Consider the following 19372-nt stretch of genomic DNA (forward strand, 5'->3'; position numbering starts at 1 on the left):
AATTGTAAGACACTATAACTTGGCTTAAAATTCTGGAAGCCCACCTTTTATTCCTACCTTCACTACTTGGTAGGCACTAGTCTTCCGGTGTCGACTGTAGTTGTGGGCAATTCTGTGTTTCTCATTTATATTTTAAAATTTGCATTTCTCCTAGAAGCTGATAGAACCCTACCCCTACTCTTCAAGTTCAGTGTTTTTCACAAGAGTGACGCTGACATTGCTCAATCATTCTATCTCATACTTTCCTGGAAAATGGTGCACCTTCTCATCAGCCCTTTATTTATCTAAGTAAAGGTTTCTTCAGTTATATCATTTACTATGTTTCTGTGTCATTTGTTCTAGTCTCTTTCTAAAAGAAATAAATTTATGCATTTATCATACTTCTCTTGTCTACCTTTTATAAAAATATATCCTCTTTTTAATCATCTTCATATCTTTGTACTTTGAAAGTGGGGAGGTATTTTTGGTTGACACAATTAGTGGGGCCGGGGGGAGCCTAACTGGCATTTGGGGGTTGAGGGTTAAAAATCAAAATGCCCCTCAACATGAGGGAGTCTTGCCCCATGATGAATGTTCTGTTCAAAATGCCAATAGAGTTAGCTGGGCCGTCTTGTCCTTGATCATGTTTTCTGTCATGTCAATTCTGACTTTTAAAGACACAAATGGAGCTTTAAGTTACATAACATTTGTCTTTTTCACATCAGTTTTTTCTCTTGAGTTCTGCCAGCTCACTTTTCATCCGCCTTATGTTGTTTTATAATTTCTTCTTTGTTCTCTATCTTTAAAAGATCATACTTTTGATAATATTTCTAATATTTATCTAAATTTTTTCACTATTTTCTTGAGTAATTTATGTTACATATTCCCTTGATGTGCCTTTTGATGAGCAACTTTTCCCCTCTGTGTTTATGGGTATTTTATTTTTATATTATGACAGGTCACAGGCTTGTTCCTCTGTGGAACTGTCCATGTGTTGACTTGGAGCAGAAGGGAAAGACAATGAACTGTGGGCACTGCCTGTTATCTGCAGCCCCTCTATTGCTACATGGGATTGTCTCTGCCTTGAGGGATGTCTCCATCTTCTTTGGCTTTCAAGAGGGACCTTCCCTTTACCACCGGAGATCTCTGCATTTGGCCCAGCATTTCTTGCCTTTGTACCCTCCTCCACGTTGCTTTATATCTAGCACCATCCTCAAGCCAGGAAACTTGGTCCGTGGTACTAGAAACAGCACTCTGGGTTTGAGTACCCTGTCCCTCTACCACCCCGTCTCTGGATGATGTCAAGCTGAGTCCACAGGGGCTTGGCTTGCCTGCACCTTAGATGATGTCAGAAGCAGTGGGTCATTGGATGTGTCTCTTAACCCTGGGTTACTCATTCTTAGGGAAACAGGTTTCCTGCTCAAGGTCCAAAGAGATGGGCACCCGTTCTGGGCACCCTCTAGTACTCTGCATTTCACAGGTTTGGGTAGATAGGTATCATGTTCTGCAACTTGGGGTGTGACTTGTCCTTGTTTTCAGGAAAGCAAAACTGGTTTCATTTCCTTTTTTTTTTGGCTGGGATACATTTCAAGGGACTGTGTATAGAAAAACACCCTAGCCCAACTTTGTTTGACCAGAAGCCTGACGTGAATCTCCACAAGAGAGATAAAGGATTTCCAGTTTCGAAGGGACTTCATGCATCTCAGATCCATGTTCCTAGTTGCATAAACACAATTCTGTTTCTCAACTGTCTCAGTTTCCTCATGTATAAAATGGGGATGATAATCATTCGCAATCCTCATAGAGTTGTCATGAGAACTAAATGAACAGATGCATGGAAAGACCTCAGCACGGCCCATGGCACCACGGAAGTACTCAATATGTGTCTCCAGTGATGCTGATGGAGATGGTGCTCACAACAATTCCACGAGGGAGTTATAACTGTCCTCGTGTTACAGGCGTGAAGACCGAGATAGCGGTCAAATGGCTTTCCCAAGCTTTCACAATAAATCAGTGACAAAACTAGCTTTCAGAAACGGAACCTCTGCTCTATCACGTTCCCAAAGCTGGGAAGTCAATCTATAGAGCGCTCTTCACCAAACACGTTCAGCTCCACGAAGGCTTTGAATCAGCACGGACCCATTTCATACATGGGAGAAACCAAAAGCTGAGTCGCCCACGGCCACAGGGCTGGTAAGGCGCAGAGCTGGGGCTGGAACACGGACCTACAGCGGTCCAGCACGGGTGGAAAAATGCAAATGCGCTAGTTGAATTACGTCCCAATGTTATCTGCACCCAAATATGGGGGCAGAGAGAGAGGAGAAAAGGAGGTGTCAGGAAGAAAAATGGATCTTATCCACTGTGTTAGCACACAGGAGTCATTTCACGTCCCTGAGCCTCCCATGGAAAGTGGGCATCCTTACTGCCTCGTAACGTGGAGGGAACAAACAGCTCTGCCAGACAGAATCTGCTCTATCCCCTCACTTCCATTTTTTAAAAACTTCTATCCATCAGTATGTGCATCTGTAAGGTCATCTCCCTTTCTCAGATCTAACTGCTTATCTGTCCAAACATTGGGAGAGCGTAAACAGAACACACTTGTGTGTATTTTTCTGGGTGGCAAGGATACAGGTGATTTTAATTTTCTTGGTGTATTTCTACATTTCCAAATTTCCCTGTAAAGAAAAGAACATGTGTTATTTATATTACCAGGGGGAAACACAAGTCTTACAAAAACATTGCTCTTGCAGGATTGTTTTAGGGTGCCTGAGACAACGAGGGAGTGTGATGGAGCCAGGGTTCTGCAGTCCTGCAGACGTGAGTTCATTTCCCCCTCGCTGGCCTCTGATCTCCGGCATGTTTCCTACCACCTCTGAAGCTCCGCTTCTTAGTAAGTTGAAGGGGGATGATATTGATTGGTTGGTGTGAGGGTTTAATGGGATAACCTATTTAGATGTCTCCCACGAGGCCGGGCACACAGTAGTCAGCCCCCAAATGTCAGTTCCTTTGCCTTGGCTGAAAATTCCAGCCGGATCATCTGCAAGCATTTGAGACGTCCGGGCCAAAACTGCAGCCAAGGAGAACTCCTGAACAACACTGTTTATTTACACAGTGAGAAGATTGAAATCATTATGCTTTGACTGGCAGGAGCTATTTATAGGCCTCGTTCCCAGGGAGCTGCTGGGATCAGGGCTCTCCCCAAGAAACTTACCAACTCCCTGGCGTGGCCATAAACCCCATGGATGTCTGTGTGGGCCTCTGCTTCCCAACCACATGAAAGCAGAATCCCTTGCCTGTTCTCTGAAGTGAAAATCATCGCCTGCGGTAAACAAGGCAGGGAGGGAAGGGGCCCGAGAAAACCCTCCCCAGACGATGAGGTGGGGCTGAGCGTCCGGAGCAAACGCTAACATCCCTCCACTCTACTCGGCCAGCTGAGTCTAAAGAGAAGCAATTATGGATTTCATCACAAGTTCTGGATCTGCAGGAGACTCCTCTCTCTGTGAGTCCTTGGACACCACTCCAAGTGCTGATGGGGCGCAGATTCTGGACAAAGCACTGGGGTGCATACTGCAGGTGTGAACAGACAGGCTGCGATAGCGAAAGACTGGGAAGGGCGAGCCAGGTAGAGGCAAGGCGGAGGGGCGGGAACAGTGAGTGGCTCCACTGGATGGAGCCTGAGACAGGAGAGAACCAGCACCCGAAGCTGAAACAGAATCCAGTAGGGATGCCGGCGCCAAGTCGATGCCCCGTGGATGCTCACTGGCCAGAGATGGATATACTTTGAGCAAAACTAGGATGGAAGGGGGTCTCTGCAAGGGAGGACACTGAAGCTTTATTTTCCTCTTCATTCCTTCAGCCTCCCCCAGGAAGCCAACCTGGTCCCATCCTGGGAAGTCCCTTCTGCCTCCAAGCCAACTGAAGACATTTCCAGAGGGCCCACGAGGGCCTGCTTGGACCCTGTAACCTGCAAATACCTTACTCCAAGTTTTCAGAGTCAGGACATTGAGTAAAACCCAGATTGTTTCCCTGGCCTTTTTTTTTTTTTTTAACTTTCCTCTAAGTTCAATATGTATTTGAATTCAGGGGAAACACGGACCACATGTTTTTCATCCATCCACACTTAAATCATCAAAATGCTGGAGCCCAATGGTTTGGAGGCCAATAGGAACAACAGAGCCTTTTAAAGACTTTCTTCGCTTTCTCTAACAATCAGGAAGCAGGCCTTTTCCAAGAGGAAACCGAATTTAGACTCCAAAGGGGCTGCTGTTTGCAGTTCCAAACTCAGCACCTCGAAGGCCAAGAAGACTCAGAACTGGCACAGTGGCCAAGGAGAAGGCGCTCGTGGTCTAAGAGGTCCCCTCTCCTGACCCACCCTGTTCCACTGAAGACCCAGAGGAGAAAGACAGAGAAGGGGAGAGAAGGAAGAGCCACGGACTTGCAGGGCAAGGCCCAGCGAGTGGTGATACCACCGGCCAACCTAGGGGAAAATGTGAATCCTGGTTCCGCACACGTGCTCTGGGGTGGACCACAGGCCGCTCACTCCCTGCTTCCACATGGGAGAGTGGAAATCAACCGCCAAAGCACAGGACCGCGGGAAGGATGAAACATTCAAGAAGATGGAAATAAAATGAAATAAGACGGAACAAGGCAGAATTCATGCAAACATCCACCAGGAGACACACCAGCCGGGAACACGCCTGGCCGGACAGAATTCCACTTGCTTTGTCCACATTCGGGTTCAAACCCTGCCTCTAATGATCTCTGCGTCCCACGTGCCTTCCTCTGTCCTGCTGGCTGGAGCGGCGTCTGCAGGGATTCTGGAACTCGAGCAACCAAAGGGTGAACTGAAAGTTGGAAGCCCCCCCATGAAGCAAGGACCACTGTGCCGTGAGCATAATATCTACCTTCTGAGCTCAACACCTCGAGCTCCTCACTAACAAATGGTCCAAAAGATCAACCATAACAGATAATAGTCTGTCCCCGTCAGCCTCAGATTTATGTGTGATGCTCGTCCTGGGTGCCCAGGCTGTCCTTTCCCCGGGCAGAGGTCCACTTGTGCTTCATGGTGACCCAGACACCCCCTACCATCCCTGGCCTGAGCTGAGGCGTCCCATTTAGTGCTCTCGCCCCCAGAAGCATGTTTGGGAGACCTGTGTTCCTATAGGTGTTAGAGTCGAGGTCTAGATATGCAGCCCCCACAAGCCCTGCCCCCAGTCAGTATCCCCCGCCCCCAGCAGCTAGTAGCCTCCGAAGAAGCCTGTCTCTACCAAGGACTGTGCAGTCTGGAGAAGCGGAGAGTCGCACGGACCCTGGGGCACAGACTGGTTAGGTTTGATTTCTGGCTCTATCACCTCTGATCTGTGTGACTTTGATCAAGTTACTTAACATCTCTGGGCGCCAAGACCCTCTACTGTAAAGTCGGATAATAGTTCCCACTCGATAAGACTACTGTGAAAACTAAATTAGTTAGCACACGCAGAGCACTGAGGACCATTCCCAGTGCTTTGTGCCCTGTGTGGGCTTGCTAGCACCATCGTCACTATTATTGGTCCAGGGTGCCAAAACCTGTGGGTATCAAAAAAAGCACTTGGCACAGAGGAGCTCTCAGCAAACATCCTCCTTCCCCCCTGCTGTGTTATTCCCACCCTCCAATACGGGTCTGAGAAGCCTGAGAGCATGGGATCTGAATGCTGGGCGGTGACATCAGACCATCTTTTCCAAATTCTGTCTTTGGGATATTTTGCCTATTTTTTTTTTCTTCTTAGTTTACCATCAACAGTTGCATCTCCAATGCTTTGAAATCTCCCAGGAAGACTTTCCCACTTATGTCAGCAGCCCGTCACCCCAGAGCTGGAGATGCAAAGAGAAAATGCTCTCAACACTCTGGACCACCCACGACAGCACCCTGGACCAAGCGGCCCCTCCTTTCTGCTAATTGAGGCTGGGAGAGGAGGCCAAAGGAAGGTGGGCGGGGCAGGTAAGCGAGAAAGGGAAGGAGATGAAGAGATAAAAGGGGAGTTGGTCCAGGAGGAGCTGCAAATCTTAATCTTTTAGTTCTGCCGACCCATCCAGAAATGAATCATCACCATTTGGTTAAAAGTTGTTTTGAGATCCTCAAAGAAAAGTTACATAAAAAAACAACAGGTCTGATAGTCGGAGCAAAAGATGAGCCAGGCCATATCTTGAGGACAAGAACTGTCCCTTAGCATCAGTCAACCATAGGCATCTCAAAGGAGCTGAACATTTCCCTGCATTCAAAATCTTTATTTAAAAAAAAAAAAAAAACGGTGTTGCAATGGCCATTGTGTCAGGGAGCAATATGTCACTCTGACAGCTGAGACCAGCTCTGACCAGAGAACAAGACGTGAAGGAAATCACAGCAGAGCCCGTCTTTCCTGTTGCCGCGGTGGGGACAGCTGCATGTGCGGACTGGCCGCTAATTTGTGTGGAAATGAACAGTCAGCCTCCACCTCTCACCACAGCCTCGCGCAACCGGCAGGCCTCAGCCTCGGGCTGAGCTGACACCCAGGGAGGGATGACCAGATGCTGAGTGGTCAGCCGGAAGCAGAAGATGCCACACCAGCCAAACCTGGGTCCAACCCGACACATTTAAAGTGTCCGCGGTCGTGGGAGGAAGGGGCCAGGGGGAGGAGGCTGAGAGACCACTAGGCTTCGGAGGCATGGGTGCCACGGATTACCAGGAGCTCTCGGAGCCCTAAGGGCCTCCATGCCGGTTGTCAGGAGGGAGAGGGAGTCCGTCTCCTCCGCACCAGGCACAAAGCAGGCGCTGGAACAAACACGTGTTCAGACTGAGTCTGAGCTCTTTCGTCCTCAGCATCCCAGAGCCCTGCTTCCCAAAGAGCCCATGGTCCTTGGTGATTTGGAAGAGAGAGAGGGACAGACAGACAAAGAGAAACAGAGGGCAATAAAGAAAGGAGAGAGATCAGGAAGAAAAGGAAGGAAGGGAAGAGAAGAGAAAACAAAACAAAAAAGACAGAAAAAGACTTCCTGGAGGGTCAGACTGAGTTAAGTCCACTGGGGACAGCAAATCTTCTCCACGTCCTGAAAGCACTCGGGTGCCTTGTAAATCTCTAAAAGGAGGAGCATCTGCCCTGCCCCTGCCTCCTGGGCCTCCTTCCACACACACTGTCCTTCCAGGCACGCACGTAAGGGGTGAGGCGCTGTCGAAGGGGCTGGGGGGAGCCTGCCCGTGGAGCCAGGCAGACCCAGGCTGCAGCCGGGCTGGATCACCGTGAGCTGGGCCGTCCCGAGCATCCGGGCTGCGTCACTGTGAACAAGATGCCTAACTTCTCTCTATGCCTCAGTTTACTCATCTGAAAAGATGGAGTAACAAAACCCAGCCCCTCGGGTGCCTAAAAGGGGGAAAAAATGAGCCGACGGATGTGAATCGTGGACACGCTTGCACTTGTTACACTCTCGGGCCGCCACGTGCCCTGGCCGTCCGTGGAAGGGTGCTGGCCAGTGATTAGTAGCGGCCAGTTCGCCAGGATTCTCACCTCATCCTCTCCAGAGAGACCAAGGCAGGTCAGACCAGGACAACCAGAACCTGGTCTCTCATCTTGACTCCAAAAAGTCACGTTGCCTTTTTGAACGTGGGTTTCCTCATCTATCAAATGGGCCTGCTAAGTCCCACCCCCAGGCCGGGAGATGAAAGGGGACAAGAAATGAGACTCAGTTTGTGAGTCACGGAGGACCAGGAGGCCAGGAGGGAAATGGATGACTTCTGAGGGCGTCGGACACTCACATCACACACGGCCCCGTCCAGGGCGCCCGCCAGCCCTCCGAGCAGCCACTGCGAGGTCAGGCCCGGGCGGCGACTCCAGACGGCCACGGGTGAGAAGGTAAACGAAGCAGGAAGGTGTTTGTCTTGGCGACAGGAATGGACGGGCCCTCAATCGATCCAGAAGCACGGCCAGGATTTACGACCCGGTCCTCTCTCCCCGCCCAGAAGGGCCTTCATGTTTTATCACCTGGCGTGGCCTCGGAGCCCTTCAGACGGATCCAGAAACAAGTTCAGTCCTGAGCAGCGTGGCCACGGCTTAAACAAAGCAAGATCAATGTTCCTGAGACCAGTTCGCTCCTGGGACAGCCACGCCAAGCCCTGCAGGCGACCTGAGGGAGACCCTCCCAGCGGGCAACGGGAAGAAATGAGTAAGTCCGAAGTCAGAAAGTGCCGGCTGCAAATCCAAGCTAGTATCGCCCACCGTCCGGTCGGCTTTCCAGAGGGGTCTTCAGGTTGCCCTGAGGTTAAGGGAGGGAGCACGTCGCCCAGGGCACTTCCCCACCCTCTGGAAGCTCCACGGGCCCTGTCGAGGGGCTTGGCAAACGACTTAGGCGTTTCCAGGAAAACAGGGAGGCCGGCCTGAGGCCGTGGAAAGCACGGTCCCCAGTGCTGAGTCAGTCCTGAGTCATGAGCTAAACACACGCTCCTGCCAGTTGCAGCTCTGGGCGGCCGTGATTAACACGGGGCTGATGAAAACTGCGTTTTTCACTCAACAGGGGAGGCTATCTCAGGTAACGAGGCCTAACCTCCTGTATCGGCAACGCGCCTTTTCACGTGAGCTCTGGCCGCCACGTCCAGGCCCTACCTCCAAAAATAACTTACACTCACCTTAACAACACGATGTGTCTGATTTCAAAAGATTGCCCTTCCTCCCAAAGGCTAAATACACAAAGGTCCTTAATGGGTTTGTTCTAATCCGCCAGCTTGAGCCTCTCTGGGGGGATCCGCACCTGGGCTAGGCAGCCCCCCGGCATTGGCTGCCAACTCTGCTCTGAGCAGAGCCCGGAGCACAGCATCCCATGGGCTGGAAAGGAGAGGGAGGGGGTGGGGGTGTGTTTTAATCCATCATTCATTTATTCATTCATTTGTTCACATCACAGCTACCAGGGAACCCGCTGTGCACCAGGCTCTGGGCTGAGTAACAACTCTGAGAGCCCAACACAGAGGATTTGAACTGGAGACAGATATTAGAGGCCCACAGCTTCCTCTACACACGGGAGCCCTAAGGTTCACCCGGCAATGGGTGGCCGAGCGAGGAAGAGAAGCTGGGTGCACCTCGGAGGCCCAGGGGTCCCAGCTGTCTCCTGCGAGGCAAGGGCAGCCCCTCCAGCCTCCCCCGGGCACATGGAGATCTCCAGGTGTGTCTCAAGCTAGCCCAGGAATGCGCCTGACAGATGGTTACTTGCAGAACAAGGTCCTGCCCGCCAGGCCCCTGACTAACCACCAATCTTGCCGACCAGGCCCTGTCGGCCTGCAGGACGTCCCCGGGGGGAGCTCCCCCGTTCCCATGACTCAGGTGGCCCGCCCAGGACAGTGCAATTCCTCACTCCAAGCTGATGTTGCAACGTCCATTCAGATGAGGCAAGAGGGACATTTGGTATCTGCCAATCCTTCCAGAGGAGCCTGGGGGAAATTGCCAAAAACCAGAATCTCCCTAGGAGCTGACTCCCGGCTCCCCTCCCCCCCACCCCTGCCTTTCTTCAGCATCGAAACCCCTTTTCCTGTTCTTTAACTCTCACAACCTCTCCAGAGAGATGGAAATAAAAATAACAGTTGGTGCTGGCTGAGCAGGACACCGGGACCTTAGCACCAGCATCTGGGGGGACGGGGGGGTGCTGCCAGCCCCACTTTATCTTGCCCCGAGGATCAGAGACTTTAAGGGATTCCCAGGGTCACCCAAGGAGTGCGGGCAGACCTGGGTCTGGAAACAAAGGTATCTCATCGTAACAGTGGTCATTCCAGCTGGCAATGGGTGCTGGCTGCGGGTCAGCCCTCGTGGGGGTTACCCATTTAATCCTCACAGGAGTGAGGTGCACTTTCCAAGCCCAGGCCCTCCTGCCGGGCAGGGCCACCTGCTCCATCCCAAGTCCCGAAGCAACCCTGTGTGCCTGTGGCCGGGTCACTTCCCCTCTCCGGGTTTCCTGTTTCCTTCTGTGAAATGGGACCAGGATGCCTCCCTCCCAGTGAACGAGACGAGAGGACACGGTGAGGACTCCGTTCTCTTCTCCTGTCACCTCCACCTCCAAGCCCACATCTTGCTGGAGGCCCGCATGTTCTCAAAGCAGGGATTAATGCCATCAGTCCTGGAGACACCAGAGGGGCAGCTACTTTGTGAGCGTACCGCCGTGTGCTGTCAGCCTGAAGGCAGCTGGGGCGAGACCAGGCGTGGTCACAGCCGCTGGCCGCCCCCTGGCAAGGCCCTTCCCAGCACTGGGCCCACTGTTCTCACCTGTGACATGAGAGCACTGGGTCAAAATAATCAGTGTCCCTTCCAGCTTTACCATGTTGTGGTTCTAAAATTCAAAAGCGATTTGTTTTCAAGTTACTTATGTCCTAATTCAATCACCTCGAAGTCTAAATGTATTCCTTTCCCTCTCTCAGCAAAAGGCAGCAGAAGACGTTTTGCTGAGCACCTATGGTATGCCTGAGGAATAGTCGGTATTTCTGGAGAGTATAAATGTGCTCATTCACAAAATGCTGCTTTGTGCATTCCCTCATAAATGAGTGGTGGATGGATGGATGGGTGGATAGATGGTCGGATGGGTGGATGGGTGGCTGGATGTGGGGATGGGGGATGGATGGGGAATGGGGGGTGGGGGTGGATAATGGATGGGGGATGGGTGGAGGATGGGGAGATGGGTGGTTGAATGGATGAGCAGGCGGACGGATGGACGGATGGATGCGTGGATGGGTGGGTGGATGGATAGAGGGATGGATGCTCTTCCTAGGCCCAGGGCTTGCTGCTGTAATGGATGTGGACACCAAATCAGCGGCATGAATGCTCGCCTAGTGCCCTACAACCGAGGGTGCAGCTGCCCGGCTCTCTCGCTCTTAAGCAAACTTATGACAAGCTCGGTACCTTCGCTTTTTTCTTTATAAAATCGGACTGTCGTTGCCTATTTGAACCAGGTAGTCGTGTGGATTCAACGAGATGTCTGGCTCTGCTCAATGTGTAATAACTACCACCATGATCTTTATTTTATCATAAATCACTAGACCTCAGGGTGCTCGTCTGTAGAATGGAAGGAGGTGAGCAAAAGGCCCCCCGGGGACAGGGATCCCACCGGCACCGCAGGTTGGGAAGCTACCCCGCCTTCCCCAGGAGGCTCTGGGGCCTTAGGCACCCCCCTCTTCCGGCTAGAGTCCCCGTGACTCAGCTGGCCGGGATGGGGCTGCTCATGAAGGAGGCTGAGTCCCAGCGAAGCAGGAGCTGGCACCTGCCTGGGAGCTGGACTGGTGACCGGAACCCTTCCTGGCTGACGAGGGGCTCTCACTTTCTAGAAACCTCTGCTGCCCCAGTGACAGTTGCATCACGAGAGTTAAGAGGACTCGGGCCTCGGTATTTCTTGGTGCCCCCTGTCTGGAGGCAGCCGGCATGAAGGGGCACCCGGGCTACTCCGTGGAGCTCAGCCGGCTCTGGGGGGCCTCAGGAGGGCGGCCACTCAGGGCCACCACAGCCCTTCTTGGGAAATTGCTTGTCAAGTCTACATCAGACACGGGCAGGTATTTATCAGGTGGGTGGGAGTAGGAGTTGGCAGGAAGGATCGGGCCAGCAAGCGTCAGTCACAGGATGGTAACACCGGGAGGCACCTGAAAAAAATCACCATCCACTTTGCTCAGGCACAGAGAGGATGAGGGCTGCGTACAGACGCAGGGAGCTTGCGCCCTGCTGGCTGATGGAGACCAGCGAGGACCCAGAGCCAGAGAGGCAGAGCCAGTTTCCTGAGAGCTCCGCCAGCGGGGAGTGGCACCCAGGGCTTCCTGACCTCAAAGCTGCTTCCAGATCCCGGCACCCCGTCCCAGCTGGCTTTACCGAGGGGCTCAGTTTGGAGCCACCCCACTGCGCTCGAGCAGAGTCCCGAGTTAAAGCCTTTTTAACTAAAAGCCCAACCACGTAATCCCACCTGGCATCTGAACTAACTTCCACGGGGCGACGTGGGAAACATGGCCAATGGGTCCAGTCAAGACGGGGAACACATTACTGTCATTAAAAATCATTAGGATGGCTGGGCTCTGAGGTCAGATCAGCAGGATAAACACACTCGGAGGAACCAGTTCTGCCTTTTCCTTCAGCTGCTCCCACTCATCCAAGCCCTGCACCCAGCCAGCCAGACTCCCAGAGACTCGCCACGGGGCTCTGGTCGGCATCCTGCTCAGCCCCAGCTCTGAGCAACGTCTTCGAAGCCCGCTGGGGACTCGGTGCATTTTTGGTGGTCTTTTACAGATGGGCAGGATAGAAAGGCACCCAGAGAAATGTCCTGGGGTCAGCTTCCTCCCAGAAGTCCCCAAGCCCACCTGCCCCACCGGTTACACATGGAGGCAGAAGGAGGGATGCACTTTTGCACGGAACAAGTCACTCTGGGTTGTATCCGCCCGCCAAGTGTCCCCACAAGAGGCCGGTGGCGCTAAAGAGCGGGGGCCACGTCTTAGTACTAAGGCTGCAGCCATTTGCTCCGTGCACCGCGTGTTTCACATGCATTACCTTTAATTCTCACAAACAACTCTGCCGGGGAAATATTATTATCCTGATTATCCAGGTGAGGAAACTGAGGGCTACAGAGTTGAAATGACTTGCCCGAGGTCACGGTTAGTAAATTGCAGGGACCTAACAGACCTGAAGTTTGCCCTTTCCCACAGCCCTAACCCCCTCCCCGCTCTTTTCAGCATCCCTGGAAGCAGCACCAGACCTCACACGTAGCAGGTGTTCACTACTTGTTTGCAGAAGTGAAGGATGAGTAAATGAATAAAATAAATTCAAACACTTAAAGGACTGAATTTGACTTTTCAAAGATGAGTGTATCAGTGCTGCTGTGAGGAAGAAAACAGACGGTTGATTAAATAATCTCCTGGATTTTTTAAGTCAGTGAAAACAATCTGTAAATAATTTTGTGACTTTTGGCCCCTTCTTAGCAAAACAAAAACATTTTAATTAAAGTTTATTCTTAAGCCAACTTTTCTTTCTTAAGAGATGGGGAGCTAATGTTCACTGAGCATCTATTATGCGGATGCACAGCACTCGGTCTGTATTGGCACACTCGCTCTTCCCAGCAACCCTGCCAATGGGCACTAATACCGGGTTCCAGAGGAGGAGACTGAGGTTCAGAGTGGTTATGTGATTTGCCTGAAGGCATACAGCTAGGTGAAGCCAGGAAGGTCAAAGGCCAGGACTGTGTGAGTCCACACACTGCCCCAAACACCTTTCAGCCCCAGCTTTCTCTCTTAATGTGGCAATCTGCAAACTGGCCTTTTTCCAGAACCGTCCCTTAGCCAATAGGCCTTTGAAATACATGCTCCTTAGGACATCAGAGAAGCAGAGACACCCATCAATGAATAAAGGGAAAGAACCCAAGAGTCTAAAAAGAAGCTGCTTGTTTTCAGCATTCATTAACATTTAGCATCATTTCGGGGGGGGGGGGAAGTGTCTCCTGGGGTTTGAGTACTGACTATTGAATGGCAGGTGGGAGGTGGGGAGGAGACCTCAACCTTTTCAGTATTAGGGCTGCAGTGTCCAGCCCTGTCTCTTCCAGTTAGTGGGGCTTCAACCACCAAATGTTTCCAGTGGAGGGAGGGCACCCCATCCCTCAGTTCTGACAGGAGGATACACACACACACACAAACACAGCCCTCTCCCACGGACACCCCCATCCAGGTGATCCCACCCCATTCCACACCCATTCCGGCCCCAGGACCTGCAAAGGCTGCCAGAGGGCCCCCCAGATGCCCCAGACCCCGAGGCCAGCCCTGGGGCCCGTCAGGGGAGTCGCTGGCAGCCGGCCATCCCAAGGGCAGCTGGAACCTGGCGGCCCCACGTGTGGGCAGTGGGAGTGCCAGAGGGGATCCCCGCCCTGGAACTCGGAGACGATCCCCCATGTCTTGCCACCTCCCCACCCTGGCTGCCGGGAGGCAGCCCAGTCTCCTCGATGCTGAATAGGCCATTTGTTGGGAGATCAAAGGGCCACCTGCGGGAAGCGCGCACTGCCCGGAGCAGACCTGGGCCTCGTCCGGCCCAGCCCCCGCCTCCCACCTGGCTTCTGCAAACAGCCCACCTTGGCCAGGCATCTCTCCGTCCCCACCTCCTACGCTCCTTTCTAACGACACCTAACCACCCTCCCGTGCCAGCTCTCTCGGGCTCTACGCCTCTACGCGTGCTGTTCCCTTGGGCGCCCCTTCCTTGCTTTCTGCAGCCAAATGAGGCTCAGGCACCCAGTCAGGCGGAAGTCCTTCCGTGGCTCCTCGGGGCATTCAGGGCTCCCAAAGGGCAGCGCGACCTCCATCATCTCTGCCCGGTTCCCTCCCAGGAACTGCGGGGTTGGGGGGCCCCTCAGAGCCTGCACAGCCGCAGGTATCCCTGTAGCCCCTGAGCCCAGGCGCAGCCCTCGTGTGGTTGGCATCAAACTCCAGCGCACTGAACGGGGAGGCAGAGGACACCTCGGCCGCATTCCTGAGAACATCAGCAAAGAATGGACACAGGGCACTGCTCAAAAGCACACCTGGAAACAAGCTGAGATAGAGCACTGAACTTAACTCCGCACGGACCGAGCCCTGCCGCAGCCCTGCCTTAGCCACGTCGCCCGCCCTAGGACTAGCGCCCCCGGACTGCTCTGCCCCTGCCCGTCCAATCAGGCCACGCCAAAGCCACGTCGTCTTTTCAAAATGCCAGTCTGATCACGGCACACACCCACCAAAAACACGCTCATGTTCCCCGCCAGTGCTTTTGAAGTACAGACAGGATCGTCACCCCTGGCTCACAAGCCTTGAGATCAGGATCCCAGGTTCCCATCTTTTGGGACGTATTGGCTTTTCCTGAACTTCTACCATGTTCTTTTTTCGTACTTCTCCCCAGAGTCCTTGGGCCCCCAGCACAGATGACTCATTTTTATCCACATCCTCCACTTTTGCTAGAGATGCTCTGATAAATTTGAGCGAGGGCTCCCCGACCCAAACATCAGCTCCGTCGGACAGGACCTTGTCTTGCCCACAGCGCTGGGCACATACACCTGTTCAATGCGCACATGGGCGTGATCGGCCACTCCACCTCGCAGACCGTCTCTGCAGAGCTGACCGTCCCTGCTCAGCTCCTTAGCTGCCTGCCTCTGCACCTGTAACCTCCCAGTGGCGGGTTGGGGGCCAGGCGCTCCCTTTGTCCGCCTGCCCCACCCCCAGCCCAGAGCAGGGAGCCCGGCCCCTTGGAAGTGCTCCCTGGGCCCGTTTTTGAGCAAGTGAAAGAGCAGCAGCTCCAGTGGCAGAGTCCTCCAGCCCTGAGGGTCCGTCCCTGCGTGCTGCCAGAAGCCAGGGACCCGCCCGTTCTGCTCCATTTCACTCTCCATCGGTCCCGCCCCAGCTCTTCCTGCCCCATCTTCCCTGAAAGTGAAACTCTCAACTGAGCGGGAAGTGAACTGTGGCCAGCTGGGCCACGAAGGCACAGGGGCTCTCCTACTTGGAAAAATGTGTGTTTGCCTCTTGGCAGAGAGGAAGTGCTCAGACGGGATGTTTCTGGCTCCACCTCATCACCAGCTGGGCCTCCAGCCCCAGCCCCAACTCTGCAAGACAGAGAAGAATGGTTTTAGGAGCAATACATCACCTTTCACACCCTATCCCAAAGGCTCCCTGCTCCTGAAGCCCTCCTGCATCCCGGGGGCGGGGGGGGGCCGCCGATGGCTCTGGGCGTCCCCGGAGCATCAGCCACCCCCGCCCGTCAAGACTGGTCGCCCTGCACCCGCGCTTGTTCCTTCAGGCCGGGGCTGTGATCTCTTTCTGTGTGTGTCCATCAATTCATGTAACAAACCAGGCCTTTATTCTCTGCCTCCTCTGAGGCTGGGCACTGGGGAACACAGAGGTGAACTAAACGTGTGCCCTCGAGGAGCTAATGACCTAGTGGGAAGTCAGAGAATCACCCCTGCCAGGCAGCATGATCAGAGCGCTAATGATGCCAGCCCCAGGCTGTGACATCAGGGAGGCCACTGACCCAGCCCAGAGGGACGTGCAGGCCAGGGAGCAGTTCTTAGAGGAAATAACATCTGAGTGGGGTTTTTAAAGATGGGCGGGGGCAGGGGGGTCTGCGGAGCCATTAAGGAGGGAAGGTGCAGCTCAAGTTCAGGAGAAGTTGCCAAGTGCTTGAGCACAAGCAGCCTGGGGGCAGCCCCATCACAGGAAATCCCGCTAAGACAGTTCTTCTTTTTCTTGTTTACCTTTCCAAGGACCCAAAGAAGGGCGAGGCCAGTGTGTGAGACACAGAGGGTGCTGACAGAGCACACGTGCGCTGTCCGTTCAGCTGGATTTCTCCCCGCTGCCCCCAGCCCCCGGGAGATTAGAAGCTTCTAGTTGCCAGGTTCCATTTACTTGTCTCCGTGTACGTCCCCACGGCAGTGGGCACAGTCGTGACCCTTTACAAGTGGCCACTCGATATCTGCCTAAACCAGCAATTGCCCGGTGCCCTGGGTTCTTGTGACACCGGGCAGCTTTGCCCTGCCCTGAGCCTGGCCACGTGTTAAACCCTCTGTGTGGGCTACTCACCTGACGTCGTTTGATTCCCCGTAACCACACAACAAGGTGGACATGCCACCTCTAATTTGTAGGTGAAGAAACGAAGGGTCGGGGGGCAGCTTGCAGGTCTGTCTGACCGTGCGACACGAGACTTGCATAGCGGTCCCCGCTGCGCGGGCGGGGCGAGGTGGGCCCACGGCCCTGCCCGGGGGGAGAGCGACAAACTCAAGAAGGGTCCCCAGAGCGCGATTTGTTTTGCTCGGCAGAGTTCACAGCTGAAGGGGATGGGACAGGGACAAGCACACGTCGTCATGCAGGGCCCTTTGGTGGTCAATCCTCCCAGAGCCCCGCAGCCAACAGGCTCCCCCCCCCACGCCTCCCAGCCCAGCTTCAGCCGCTCGGGCTTGCCGAGGCCACGGCCTCTGTCTGCCAAGGCCCCGGCCACCGGGAAGGGCCTGGCACCCACTCACCCACCCACCCACCCCCTGCGCGGCCCTGCCCTGGGGAAGACGACCTCCCAGCTAGCTGCCTGCAGCCCAGGAGGTGAGAGTAAACGCATCAAAGTCGGCCCCTGCCCACCCTTCCATTCCCCACAGGCCTCGGCTTCACCAGGCCACAGGGCTGAGGGTGGCCCTGACACAGGCGTGTCACCTGTGCCCTGCCTCCCTGTGCCTCAGTTTCCCACTAGTGAAAAGGAAAAGTCACACGGACCTTCCCTGAGGTTGGGAGCATAAAAGGAAACAAAAGCAGCTCGGACCAGCCCAGCTGCAGCAGAGTCTCCCGGGGGGAAGGGGGTGGGGAGGGCACTGTAAAATGCAGGTTCCCAGGCCTGGCCAGCTCATCTGAGCGTGGGGCCCAGAGAGCTGTATTTCCAACAGACCCTGCAGGTGACTCTGATGAGGAGCAGGATGCAGGATGCAGCGAGGCCACAGGCATAGGGGACTCGAGCACCGCCAGCATCCAGAGGACTTGGGAAACGGTGTTAGTCCTGTAGGCTCCGGTCAGTCCTCAGCCTCTGTGTCATGACACCACCAGGCCAGGGGCCAGAGCATCCTCCCCCACCCCCTCCCCACTTTCCCATCAGTTTTCTGTCCAGCAAGAACCTCGGACCCTCTCACTCTGCTCTCCTCTCTTGCATTCCTGCAGTGGCCACCGGGACCAGACCCTTATCCACGCTCCCTTGGCCAGCACAGTAACCCCTAACCTCCCCGGCCTCCAGCCTCTCCCCAGTGCATACAACCTGCCATGTTCCTCTTCCCCAAACACGGCCCTGCATCACCCCTTCCTGTGAACACTGACATCCCAGAGAGTCAGACCCTTTCGCCAGCAGGGAACCGAGCCAGGCCTTCCAACTCACCTGGCTCCCAGGCTCTCATCAGACCCACACCTGCTCCCCCTCCCTCCACCCCTACTTCCAACCTGCAGGCTTCCTCCTCTCCAGCCTCGCGCCTCCTCTGGGACCTCTGCCACTGCCACCAGCTCCATCAGTCCCAATTCTACCCCCATCAAGACCCTCCCAAAGGTCAGACCCTCTACAAAGCTGCCCCTGGGTCACTTACGAGCTCTGGATACGATCCAGAGCTGCCCCCATCCCCTCACTGAGCCACACTCCATCCCTGCACCGTCTTCCTTTGCCTCTCCCCATCTGCCTTCCAGTCTCCTCCTCCAGGCCCAGGAAATTGACCTGAGGACTCACAGCCCTGGCTCCCCAGCTTCCTCCCTCAGGCTGCTGCACCCCCACCCCCTTAGGGCTCCCTCTCTCCCCACCTTTGGACCAGATCGTGGGGCACCCCTTTGCAGATGGCACATCTGCTACATTCTCCTCAGATGACCCAGTTTGAGGGTGCTGTTTCCTGCCAGACCCTGACCAATACACATCCTGTATCAAGACAGCCACGTTAAAATGGTCGTGTCAAATCAGCCCTCCGAAATATTCCACCCACTTCCCCAGGGAAGATAAAACCATTCCTCCACCCTGGGGCACCACTATTTCCCTAGAGAAATAAATTTCTAGACCCTCCAGGATATCCAGTGAGGAGCTCACCTTCTGGGGCTGTGGGAAACTCTCTCGTTTGGAAGCAGGAAGGCGGGGCTGGCCTGGGGCTGTCAGGACTTCGGAGCCCATGCCCCAGAGAGGACAGGGGTGTGTGGGTTCCCCAGTTAATTCTAACTTATAGAGGAGGCTTCTGCAGACCCCCGAGTGGCAGAAAGGTTGAGGGAGAGGTAGAAGAGTGGAGGGATGAGGTATAAAGCCCCTGGGCCCGCCCCACCCACCCACTTAGCATCTCGAGGAAGCAGCGGGACATGTGAACGTCTCCAAAGTTCCCCAGGTGGTTCTGATTAGCAGCAATAAATGACTTGAAATTCTTACCAACCCAGCGCATACAGTTCTATGATCTAATAATAATCAGAGTCCAAGAGGATTCCAAATTCGATTCTATTCTGGTCCTTGGAATGGCCCAGAATGAATTCAACAGGAGTATGTCATAACCACCCCAAATCTCCTGTGATTTCCCAGCCACTCTGAGCTGTGAAGACACGTGCCCCAAATTCAGACTCCATGAAGAGCAAAAGATCCCCGAACTCAGGTCCCAAAGAGCCGCAGACATTGTTGCAACACCTCGACCCATCTCAGGCATAAACTCCATCAAAGTTCCATGACACAGTACATACACATTTGAATTAATACCAGTATTTATTGGGGTTTGAGAAGAATCCACACTTGTGTGTATCTCTGAGCTTCATCTACATGTCCTTTATAGAGTTATTAAAACACCAAAATATAATTTTAATAATAAGCAGGAATTTAATTAACGCACAATAAAGATTCCCATTCAATCGGACTCCTCAGATCCAGAAAGTAATTACTCATTCACGACACTTAAT

The 19372-nt window shown here is 53.9% G+C and overlaps 1 long non-coding RNA gene across 2 annotated transcripts; it reads right to left on the reverse strand.

Moving 5' to 3' along the window:
• Positions 1–11049: 11049 nt before the first annotated feature.
• On the reverse strand, positions 11050–18791 carry LOC140697196 (uncharacterized). 2 transcript variants are annotated; one of them, XR_012074046.1, is made up of 4 exons: positions 18531–18791; positions 16517–16761; positions 15441–15543; positions 11050–11593 (listed from the first exon to the last, which is right to left on the reverse strand). It is a non-coding gene; the product is annotated as an uncharacterized lncRNA (long non-coding RNA). The 2 variants fall into 2 exon arrangements; XR_012074045.1 differs by lacking the exon at positions 11050–11593 and having other exon boundaries at positions 15396–15543.
• Between the last annotated feature and the right edge of the window lie 581 nt (positions 18792–19372).

Source organism: Vicugna pacos, chromosome 6 (assembly GCF_048564905.1).
Source record: "Vicugna pacos chromosome 6, VicPac4, whole genome shotgun sequence".
NCBI lineage: Eukaryota > Metazoa > Chordata > Mammalia > Artiodactyla > Camelidae > Vicugna > Vicugna pacos.